This window comes from Ursus arctos, unplaced genomic scaffold (genome assembly GCF_023065955.2).
Source record: "Ursus arctos isolate Adak ecotype North America unplaced genomic scaffold, UrsArc2.0 scaffold_18, whole genome shotgun sequence".
In the NCBI taxonomy this organism is placed as follows: Eukaryota; Metazoa; Chordata; class Mammalia; order Carnivora; family Ursidae; genus Ursus; species Ursus arctos.
Genome location: NW_026622852.1, coordinates 40,470,921 through 40,483,001, shown reverse-complemented (window position 1 = coordinate 40,483,001; position 12,081 = coordinate 40,470,921). Strand labels below are relative to the sequence as shown.

Below are 12,081 nucleotides of genomic sequence, written 5' to 3'. Positions count from 1 at the left end.
CAAAGTCTGAAAAACCTGAGTAAGGAATTCGATTTTCCTTATATCTATCTTAAACTCAGAGATTTCTGTGTCCCTGAAACTTGGCTAAAATTAGCTAAAATCTACATGGGTTTTTTTTTTTTAACCTTTAATAGGATTGAAATTATATTTTATACTATATCACAGATATAGTACTTTATTTAACTACTTATAATTGACCTCATATTAGCCTTAAGTCTCCATCATCTCTGGTGGTAGGATGAAATTTAAACTTAAAATTCCAGTTTGGGTCAATATTTAATTAGCGTTCATCTCCCTTTTCGAAGAGTTTCTTTCCTTCCTTTCCTAGATATTTGCACCAACCGCACAGCCCTAGCTTAACCCAAACTAATTAAAGTCGAAGTAGAGAATTCTAGACTTGGCAGTGCCATTAAGATTCTTTCTCTTTAGAATTTGAACTAATTTTCTGCACTTGGGTGAGGTGACAGCCGTTCCCATTATAACGGTCATTATTATAGCAAAGGTGCCCTTACTCCCTGCGGCTGAGGAGGTCCCCGGCCCCTGTCCTGCCGCGCTTCCTTGGGCCTTCTACAGTGGCCCTCGTTTTCTTGAATTATTTTGAGAGTGTATGTTCTGTGCACCACGTGACCGACTGGCATGGTTCTATATCTCCTGCTGCTAAGGAGATCAACAATTTGGATTGTATACTTTTTATGCCATTGAAGTCTCTACCTAACGTGTGACTTCTATAATGTAGTAAAGAGATCTTTTCTCAGTGGTATGTTTTCTAAGCTCTTAGCCTTTTAACTAATGTTGTTAAATCCTGCAGTCCTGCCTGGGAAGCACTTCCTCCCACCCCTCTCCTGTGAGCCCCTGACAGGTTCAGGTCAGTTCCACACGTGTTCGTGGGTACGCACTCTGTAAAGCACCGGAGTACGGAGGGGGTGGGGGGAGGTGAGAAGAGGAGACCTGCTCTGAAGGAGGTCACAGGGAGAGGAGCCTGTTGTGGGACAGCAGAAATGACAGAGGAAGGCGGAGGGTAGCACGCCACAGAAGAGGCCCCCAGAGCACACAACAGTCTAGATAGGCCTGGAAGGATTGGTAGGCTTTACCTGGAAGGGCAGCAAGAGCTGCTCCAGGCAAAGGTCAGGGTCTCACAGTGAAAGAGAAGGAGGGACTAAGACCGTTGGGGGACTGCAGAGCACAGCGGGAAAAGCAGCGCGCTAGTCAGAAGCCCTGAGGTGAAGCTTCGGTGTTGCTTCCCCCTGACTGGGGGGGAATGGGGGTAACTCATTTCACCTCTCTTGGCATGTCACTCTTGGCTCGCTTGTGAAGTAGGAACAGCACACACTCCCCTACTTTATAAATTGTCTAGACCGGTATTTCTCAAAGTGCAGGCCTCAGCCTGTTACTGAAATGAGAAGCCAACTTAATGGTTTAATGGAGCGTGACCAGCATTTTTTTTTTTTTTTTGAAAACAGGAAGCATGAGAGTGCATGGCATGCTGTAATAGGTTTTGTTTCATGAATCTCCTGTTTCTGTGTGTTTTACTTATTTTGTTTGTTGCATGTTGTACCAGTATGTAAGGTCTTTGAGGCAACGATTTGTGTTTCTTCCCTACTTTCCTTTCTGTTCACGACTGTATTCTGCTTAGATGAGTATTTGGCATATAGAGGGTGACCAGTACCTGAAGGAATGAATGAATGAATATATATGACCTGGGTCGTGATGGAAAGGGTTTTTTGTTGTTGTTTTTTACTGTGAGTCAAGGCAAAAAAAAGTTGTGAAAGCCACTGCTCAATCATACAGATGATAGGGGCGCCTGGGTGGCTCAGTCAGGTAATCATCTGACTCTTGGTTTTGGCTCAGGTCATGCTCTCAGGGTTGGGAGATCAAGCCCCGCATCAGGCTCTGCACTCAGGGTGGAATCCGCTTGAGATTCTCTCTCCTCCTATCCCCCCTCCCTCTCTAAAAAATAAATAGATAGATAGATAGATAAATAAATAAATAATACAGATTACCGTGCTTTGTATGATTCTGGAATTAAAACTGAAATGAGTCAGCAATTTCAAAGAGATTTTGTTTCCCCTGAGCAATCTATAAAATGTCTCATTAAGTTGTCTCAGTTCTTTCCTTCACTTTAGCGTAGAAACTCAGCCTTCCTACGAGTTTAAGGCCCACTGAGGCAAGGGTTTTGGCAAATATGGTAACACCGAGAACAGAAGATCAACCTAGAGAACGACAAGTCACGCCACGACCAGCGTCCCGCCAGCCGGCACGAGTCCCGTTTGACCACCAGCTCTGCCAGCACTTACTGAACGCTGTTCTTCTTCACCTCTATGCACAGTGGACACAGTTTTTTTTAAATGAGCAAATACAGGCTGAGGAGGAGGAGAAGAATTTCATTGTCCTCAACCTGAGAATCTAGAGCTGGTGAGACAAGCCCACTAGCAGATAACAGTGGTTGCCCCTTATTAGTGAGAGGATGAGCCTGGATAGACCAGTGAAGCCTACAACAGAATAAGCATTTGAGGGGCGCCCGGCTGGCTCAGCTGGTGGAACATAGGACTCTTGATCAGGGGGTCATAAGTTCGAGCCCCACTTTGGGTGTAGAGATTACTTAAATAGATATTTATTTAAAAAAAGAAGCAGGGGCGCCTGGGTGGCACAGCGGTTAAGCGTCTGCCTTCGGCTCAGGGCGTGATCCCGGCGTTATGGGATCGAGCCCCACATCAGGCTCCTCCGCTAGGAGCCTGCTTCTTCCTCTCCCACTCCCCCTGTGTGTGTTCCCTCTCTCGCTGGCTGTCTCTATCTCTGTCAAATAAATAAATAAAATCTTTAAAAAAAAAAAAAAAAAGCAGCAGCAGCATATGAACTTGGCTTCCGAGTGAAGAGGATTTCAGCCAGGCAAGCTAAGAGAGCAACAGTGAAAGCAAAGGAAAGCAAAGGAAAAGCCTGCACAGAGGCCGAGCAGACGTGGGCCATCGTGAAGCACCAGAAGTCCAATGTGGCTGGACTTGTGTGGATAGATTGGGATATATTTGTATACTGTGATAATTAGAAGTGAGGCCAAAGGCGCGGACATGCTCACCTTTCCGAAGACGCTAAGGCCACTTCATCCAGCGACTAGCACAGGGCCCGGGCCTGGCAGTACTTGTCCGCACCACGGCCTCCGCCTCGGAGCTCGCCTGCATCTGCCGGGCCCTCGTCCTGCACGATGAGCGGACAGTCAATGAGGATAAGGTCAAGGCCCTCATTAAAGCAGCGGGGGTCAATGTTGAACCTTTCTGGCCAGGCTTGCTTCCAGAGGTCCTGGCCAATGTCTACATCGGGAGCCTCAACTGCAGGGCTGGGGCTGACGGACCCTGCTCCCTCCACCCCTGCTGCCCAGCTGAGGAGAAGAAAGTGGAAGCAAGAATCCGAGGAGTCTGCTGATGGCGTGGACTTTGGTCTTTTTGACTAAACCTCTTCCGTAACCTATTCAATAAAAAGCTGAACCCCCCTGTTTTTTGGATATATTTTAAAATTCATTCATTCATTCATTCATTCATTCATTCATTCAAGTAATCCCTGCACCCAACGTGGGGCTCATTTTGGTTTGGTTTGGTTTTACGGGGAGATGGGACATGCCGATCCAGGAATTTTTGGCCCAGCCAGGTGCAGCATGTGGCATTTGAGAGACCACAGGAATGGGTTCAGGACCGGACATGTTAACCAAATTCAACCCAAATGAGACTCCGGGGGAGATTTGCTGGGCTTATGGAAAAGACGTGTTCTTAACTTTGAGAATGCTACCAAAAGGGAGTCCTTCTAGATGTGCACAAGTAAATACCAATGTTTATATATAGTTTATATTTATATAGTGACCGTGAGATGAAACCAGTCTTAAAATGAAGCCACTGCCATGAAAGGGGCAGCAGAGAAATACAAAGAGACTGGTCCTTGATGACATCATTGGGTTGCTGAGTCAAACAGTCACTAAAATATGCTACCTTCCTCCAGAATTTCCAGGTATGGGAGGTAATCCTTATTTTTGTTTAAGGCAATTTAAAGTCGGTTTTCTGCCATTTGCCACCTAAGTACCCTAATACGAGGGGCACGGACTTGGTGACTCGCGTGTTCACCACACACCACGCAGCTAGGCAGTGGGAAGCAGAACTCAAACCCGCATCTCTCCTCACATCCACACAGCGCTGCCTCTGCTACCGCCTCTGCCCGCCTCCATCATCACCGAGCTCCCTCCCTCCAGTTGGTCTCCTGCCCCGCACCTGCTGCCCTTAGCCCTTCCGTGCCATGCCCCTTCCCAAGTACCCTCCCGTGATCTCTGGAATTTGTTTCAACCACCAAAATATACCTACACTTTCCATCCGTTTCTCAGTCCCTCCTTTGTCCCCCTCCCACCTCACTGATACCTGGCTTTCTCTTGGGGTCCGCAGGTGTCTTTGTGCCTCGGGAGGAAGTGGCTCGGGTTCACATCTAGGTCCAGCTAGTTCCTGGCTCACTCGTTGCTAGAACTCCAGAATACTACTTTAACGTCATTTTAAAATTCACTTCTTAAAGCCAACAGACTGTTGACTACGGAGAACAAACTGCGGGTTACCAGAAGGGAGGAGGGGGGATGGGATAAAGAGCTGATGGGGATTAAGGAGGGACTTGTGATGGGCACGGGGTGACGTATGGAAGTGCTGAATCACTACATGGTACACCTGAAACCAACACTACACTCTGTGGTAACTGGAATTTAAATAAAAACTTAAATTCACTTCTGTACAATGCATGTCCCCTCCCCCCCTTAAAAAAGTCACGCCATGCCAGTGTCCTTGACAGCATGTCTGGGCACTCCCTTAGGGGCCAAGTCCTTAAGGACCTGGACTCCTACTTCACAGTCTTCATCTCCTCAGCCTTTCTCGACTCTTGTCCTCAGGACATCGACAGCCTCCTCAGGGTGAACTAACACCCTCCTCCACTGGTCAAATCCAGTTGTCAGCCTTCATCCCTAGTCTTCCGTGAACTCTCAGCAGCATTTTCCACACTGACACACCCTCATTCTTAAAATGCTGTCTGCACCGGTCTTCACCACACCTCACTGTCCTGGGTTTTCCTCCTACTTACTAGTTGTTTATTCTCAGTCTCATTTCCTGGCTTCTCCTTCCAAATGCAAAATGTTGGAATACCCTGAAGATCAGCCTTTTCCATCTCTTTTCTACCTTGAGTCATTCCCTGGGTCATCTTATCCAGTACCATGGCTTTAATAGTGATAATCTTCCGATTACTTTCAAACTTTTTTTTTTCTTTCAATCTTATTAATTTTATTGACATTACTTTATGGCCCAACATATAGCCCATCTTGGAGTATGTTCAATGTGAACTTGAAAATAATGTGTATTATTCAAACATTGGATATAGTGTTTTATAAATGTCAATTAGGTTAAGTTAATTGATACTTCTTCAGGTATTATAAATCTTTACTAATATTTTTTATCTAAAAGAAAAGAGTTAAATCTCCAATAGTTATACTAGATTTATCTCTTTTTAGGTGCAAATGTATTTTTATTTGCTAAGTTTCCTTAAGGAACTAATGTGGGGGGTTTTTTGGCTTTTTTTAAATAATAATATTTTTTTATTATATTATGTTAGTCACCATACAGTACATCCCCAGTTTTTGATGTAAACTTTCAAACTTCTATCACAGCCCTGATCTCTCCCTTTGTGGTGGTTAGTGTCCAAAGATGACTGCCCTCAACTCCTCCCATCCCCACAGGCATAGGCCACTGTTCTCATCAAAAGGTGGAGTCTGTTTCCTCTGGCCCGGTGACTTGTTTTAACAAATAGGATATAGCAGAAGAGAAGCTATGTCAGTTTGGACCTATTCTTTAAGAGGCCTGATAGCTGAAATTCCGGAAACCAACAGCGTACTGTATGTTAACTAAAATTTCTAAAAAGAAAAAAATAAATTAAAAAAAAAAAAGGCCTGACTGCTTCTGCTCTAATCCTCTCCGGAGAAGCCAGCCTGTGTATAAGAAGTCAGTCCCCTGTGACCACATGCTGCAAGCTAACCACACGGAGAAGCCACCAGGGGGAGCACTGAGGTGCCAGACGTGTGAGTGAAATCACTTAGGACCTTCCTGCTCAGGCTGGCCGCCAGCTGAATGCAGCCGAGTGAGTGACCCCAATTGATGCCACATAGAGCAGGACTGTCCAGTGTGTAGCCCAGTCAACCCACAGAATTATTAAGAAATAATAAATTGTTGCTGTTTCAAATTTCTATGTTTTAGGGTATTTTATTAGGCAGCAAAAGAGAATTGAAACACCCTTGATCTCCAAACTCCCACATCCATTGTCAACATGCCATCTCCATTTGGAAGTCCAATAGGCATCCAAACTTAACAGGTCACAAATCGGTCTCTTGACATCTTACCTGCCCAACATACTCTTCCCCTAGTGTTCCCCATCTCAGTAAATGGCCATTTGCACAGCTACAAACATAGGAGTCATTCTAGACTTCTTTTTCACACTCCTCTTGCAGTCTTATCAGCTCTAGCCTCAGAATCTATCCAGAATCCCATGAATTCTTACCAGTTCCACTGCTATCATCTTGTTCCAAGCCACCATTGTGATTTCCCTAGACAACTGCTGTAGTCTTCTAACTGGTCTTCCTCTTGCCACATTCGCCCCCTGCCCTCCACCTCACCCCATGGCTGGGAACATTCAGTACAGCAGCCAGAGTGACGCCTGCACAATCTAAGTGCGGCACTTGGGAAGATGCTCAGCATCATTCCGAAGGATGGTCCAGCCGTCACTAAGAAAATGCACATGAAAACCCACAGTGAGACTGCACCACACCCACTAGCATGGCTACTATCAAAAACAAAAGCAAGTGTTGGTGAGGATGTGGAGAAATTGGAACCCTTGTGTACTCTTTGTGGGAATATAAAATGGCGCAGCTGCTGTGGGAAACAGTATGGCGGTTCTTCACAAATTCAAATACAGAATTATCATTTGATAAGCAATTCTCTTCTGGGCATGTACCCAGAAGAACTGAAAGCAGGGACTCAAACAGATATTTGTACACCCATGTTCATAGCAGCATTATTCACAACAGCCAAAAGGTGGAAATTACCCAAATATCCGTCAATAGGTGAATGGATAAACAAAATGTGGTATATAATGGAATATTATATGGCCTTTAAAAAGAATGAAATTCTGGTACATGCTACAGCATAGATGAACCTTGAAGCCATTATGCTAAGTGAAATAAGCCAGACACAAAAGGACAAATGTGTGAATCCACTAACATGAGGTCCTTAGAGTAGTCAAATTCATAGACACAGAAAGTAAAACTGTGGCTCCCAAGGGCTGGGAGGGAGGGGGAAATAATGAATTATTGTTTGATGGGTACAGAGTTACAGAACAGAGATGAAAAAGTTCTGGAACTGGATAGTTGTGATGATTGCACAACAATGTGAATGTACTTCATGTCACCAAACTCTAACACTTAAAATGTTTAAAATGGTTGATTTTATGTATATTTTATCACAATAAATTTTTAAAAATATAAGTAGGATCATGTCATTTTTTTTCTCTGATGAGTTTCCATTTTACTAAGAGTAAAAGTCAAAATCTTTACAATGGATTACAAATACACAAAATATTGTCAAATGAGTCTAGTTGTTGGAACAAAAAGAATTTAGCTGAAAACAAAGTGAAGTCCCCCCCCTTGAATCTTAATGTACTCTTACTTTCCCCCTTGCAGTTATTAAGTACTTCTACCGAGAGGCCATCTATTGAAAATGGCCAATGATCGAATGACAATTGGCATTTGAGCCAAAAGTGTATGTGTTTCTATCCCATTGGAGAACCAGTTGGTCTGAAAGATAATGAATGTCAGTCCCCGATCCACAGCAATATCCTTGTCCCATGCATCTTTGGTTAGGCAAACCAGCCTGGTCCGTCAAACAAAAAATAGTTTGATCCGAGCTGCTCGGCTCTTCCACTCTTCAGGAAGGTAATGATGTTTTCTTAGCAGCTACTCTCTGCCTTAATGTCAAGCAAAAGCAACTTTGAAGAGAGTCCTCTGGATACCTCTCTGACTTCAGGGCCTTTGCACTTGCCATGCCCTCTACCTAGCATGCTCTTCTTCTTTATACCCAAGTAGCTTGCTCCCTCAACAGCCTCCAGTCTTTATTTAAATGTCAGCTTTTCAATGATGCCTTCTTTGACCACTATTTAAAATTTCATCTCCCTCCCCAGTACAACCTTGCTTAATTCTTCTCTGTGGCTCTTAGCACCTTATAAAATAGAATGTAATTTACTTCCTTATTTTATTGTCTGCCTTGTCCTACTAGAATATAAGGGTTGTGAGGGCAGATGCTTTTATGTGTGTTTTTCCCCCCACTAGCCCTAGTGCTTAGGACAGTGCCCAATACATCATGGCAAGTGTTCAAATATCTTATTTTATTTTAAATTTTTATTTAGTTGAGAGAGAGAGAGCCGGGGAGGGGGGGAAGAGGGAGACAGAGAGAATCTCAAGCAGACTCCAGGCTGAGTGCAGAGCCCAACACAGGGCTGGATCTCACAACCCTGAGATCACAACCTGAGCCAAAACCAAGAGTCGGGTGGTCAGCTGACTGCGCCACCCAGAAGCCCCAAGTGTTCAAATATTTTAATGAATAAGTAAGTCTGATCATCCAAAGGGAACAATGACATCTTGGTGCTCAGCAGGGGACCCTTTCTGCAAGTGAAATGTACACATGAACATACACAAAAAACACCTTTAATTTTGGGGGGGTTCCTAGACTCCCCGAAGCCCAGCATGAATGCCAGGTTAAAACTCAATGATCAAAAGTATTCTAGCTGGGTGGGACACCTGGGTGGCATAGTCAGGTGTCCAACTCTTGGTTTCTGCTCCGGTTGTGATCTCGGGGTCATGACCTTGGGGTCATGAGATGGGGCCCCCGTTGGACTCCGCGCTGAGCATGGAGTCTGCTTGAGACTCTCTGTCCCTCTCTCTCCGCCCCCCTTCCCCGCTCACTTGCTCTCTCTCTCTCTAAATAAAATCTAAAAAAAAAAAAAACCAATTTAGCTGCTATACGTCTTTGGATGCCTCTCCAGTGCAGCCTTTTGGAAACATCAATGTCACAGATGTGATTACTACTGAGAGTCTCCCAGGAGACTCGGAGCCTTGCAATATTGTAGCAAACAGCAAAGCTGGCAGCCACAGTTCTGCTAAGAAAACAAGAGTGTGTGCCAGCCCGTCATTTTTCATAACTGCGCTATTAATTCAAGTTATCTTAGGAAAACATCCAACAGTACAAGTACAGGCTCTGAGCAGCCCCGACGGAGGCACCCCCCCCCCCCATCTCCAGAGGCACAGACCTTCATCTGAAGACTGATCTTCTCCCAGCTGAGCTGCTTTGTGAGTCAAAGGCTCACAGCCGCAAAGCTGTGGCTCCTTGGGAACAGGAGATGGCGCAGGGTGACACTGATGGGCTCGTAGGTTCTGTTCAATGGTGCCAACTTCTGAGACAGCAGAGGCCGAGAGGACTGACTGCTCCTCAGAGAAGGAGCTCATGTGTACAGCATGCCAGATGAAAACTGGTAAGTAAGAATTTTACAGAAGAAGGGGGTGATGGCAGAGGAGTGGGTAAAAGGCAGCGGGCCCCCCAAGCAGAAGGTGAGCAGGGGGTAGGCACGGTGGCAGAGGGAGGGAATGGTGTAACAGCACGAGCCAGCAATCCCTGTGCAGGGTCTGGAGCTTATCAGAAAGGCTTTGGAGAGCCATTAAAGGAGTAAAGATAGAAGAAGATTTATATTTAGTGAGATTTTCCCAGGAAGCAGTGGAGGGTAGACTGGAGGGAGCAAGGAGACCGCAGGTTGCTTTCAAATAATCATGGGGCAAAATGGTATGGACTGACCAAGCTGATGGCAGTGAGGAGAACTGGAAGGGAAGAGATTCAAAGGATATTAAGGTAGATAGAACTATCCACTAATGGAAAATGATTATGGAGGATGCCAGAAGATTGGGGAGAGGGCAGAGCAAGCTTCTAGAATAACTGTCTGATTTCTGGCTTGGGCAACAGGGTGGATATGGGTGCCATTTCCTTAGGAAGAAATACAGGGTGGAGGAGCCTTTCTCAACTGGAGTTCCACTAGAGAAGTGAGCCCGAAGGCCTTCATCGTCTGGGAGGAATTCACGCCTCGCCCCTGCACCTAGAACTTGTTTCTTAGGAATGATTTTAGCTGTTGTATATATAGAGCAGAGGACTAGTTATGTACATGAGTACTAGTACAGAGTACTAGTTAGGTACTTGAGTCATTTTCTGCATTCTGTGGTTCAGGTTTCTGCATTCTCAACCCCTGTTGAGAAAGGTTTAGATAATGTAAGTCTCCTTATGCTAAGCCCATGGGGGTGGATGAAATTACCCTGAGAACGTATGTAAGACTGAATCAGTGTAAATGAGAGAGTCAAGGGATTAGGAGCCCAGGAGAGAGCCTAAAGACACACTGGAAAAACCAGGAGACCATGACACCTTAAATTCTCATGGAAGCCAACGAGAAGATAATCTCAGAAAGGATGGGTGGGGGGTGGTCAAGCTCTTTCCTAAAGTGTGGTTATTGTGTCACTGGTGAGGATAGAGATGATTTTTGGAGTTTATACGGACAAACATCTTAAACTGTAATAGTTCTGTGTTTATTTCAAGTAATACAGCATTTATGTTATAAATAATAAGCATATGTTACTTAGTTTTTTGATGGTGACTTTGTACCAGGCATCGTTCTAAGTGCTTCATATGTATTAATATTCTTACTTCATTCTCACCACAACCTTATAAGATAGATATTGTTGTCTCCCTTTTAAAAATGAAGAAATTGAAGCTCAAAGAGTTCAAATAACTTGCCCAAGTTCACAGAACTAGTAAGAAGCAGAGCTGGAATTTGAACCCGAGTGGTCTGATTTGAGAAACTCTACTTAAAAGAAAATAATAATAATAACCATTATTATTATTATTTGCTTTAAAATAAATTCCAGTAAAAAATGAATTAATTTAAAGAAAGCATCAAATAAATAATAGGCCAAGTGGACTTAGCTATCACAACAGTTGTAGACAGGTAGGTGAATGATTGACACTTGGGGAACAGTGTCCTGGCTGGAGGCTTACACTGAAAAATCGTGAGTGACATGGGCAAGCGAGAGAAATACGTGACAGTGGACCAAACACAGTCGACACATGTCCTGAGAATACAGCACAAAAGGAAACATCTGGATCATACTGTTCCCTGCCTAGGGGGAGGTCAAACTGCATCCTTTCAATTCTGGGCCATGATCCTAGGGACAGGCAGTAACAACAAACCACAAATACAGTATTAACTATTAACTATCACAAATGCACTTGTTCTTGTGAGGGTTCGATTCCTTAATGTCTTAAAAGATTCACTGGGTTTTAAAAATTTGGCCAAACTCTTCAACATTATGACCAGAGTTAAGTGTATTAGAAACGTGCTAAATTACTTCCTTGATTGCATTTTGAGCATTTCAACAGCTGAGTACATTGTAAATACTCCAGCAGGAATTTTTATTTCTCATCATTATTTCTTTGGGATCCCATGAGAAATACAAGAATCTTGTTTATTGCTGAAATATATCTTGTTTAATATCTTTCATGTCTGTCCCTGGTGTCTTTCCAGCAAAAACGGGAGTGAAAATGCTCCTAAGCAGAGGGAGAACTGATAGAGGGAAACAGGAAGAAAAGGAAAAGACGTATTGAGGAAGGAAGACGGGACGTGCACCTCCTGGGGCTCTAGGTCCTAATCTCGGAGAAGGCAAGAAAAAGAAGATGGAACAGATTGCATGAGCCAAACATACTGGTCACGAGACACTCCTCCAGGCCCTAGAAGATAATGTCATGACACGTAAGTGAGAGTGAGGCCACTGGTGCATGTAGCCACACTCCGCACCCCTTCCTGTGCTCACCTGCACATTCTCTGGTCCTGTCAAGGTCTTGGTAGCGCATGGTTTCCATGGCAACCCCTGGAAGTGTTTGTCCTTGAGGCCGAGAAAGCCACGTGCTCTCCCAGGCCCTTGGACCTCCAGGCTCCGTATGC

General features: G+C 44.5%; 1 pseudogene; it reads left to right on the top strand.

Moving 5' to 3' along the window:
• Positions 1 to 2,182: 2,182 nt before the first annotated feature.
• Positions 2,183 to 3,442, top strand: LOC113266254 (60S acidic ribosomal protein P1-like; annotated as a pseudogene).
• The last annotated feature ends 8,639 nt before the right edge of the window (positions 3,443 to 12,081 follow it).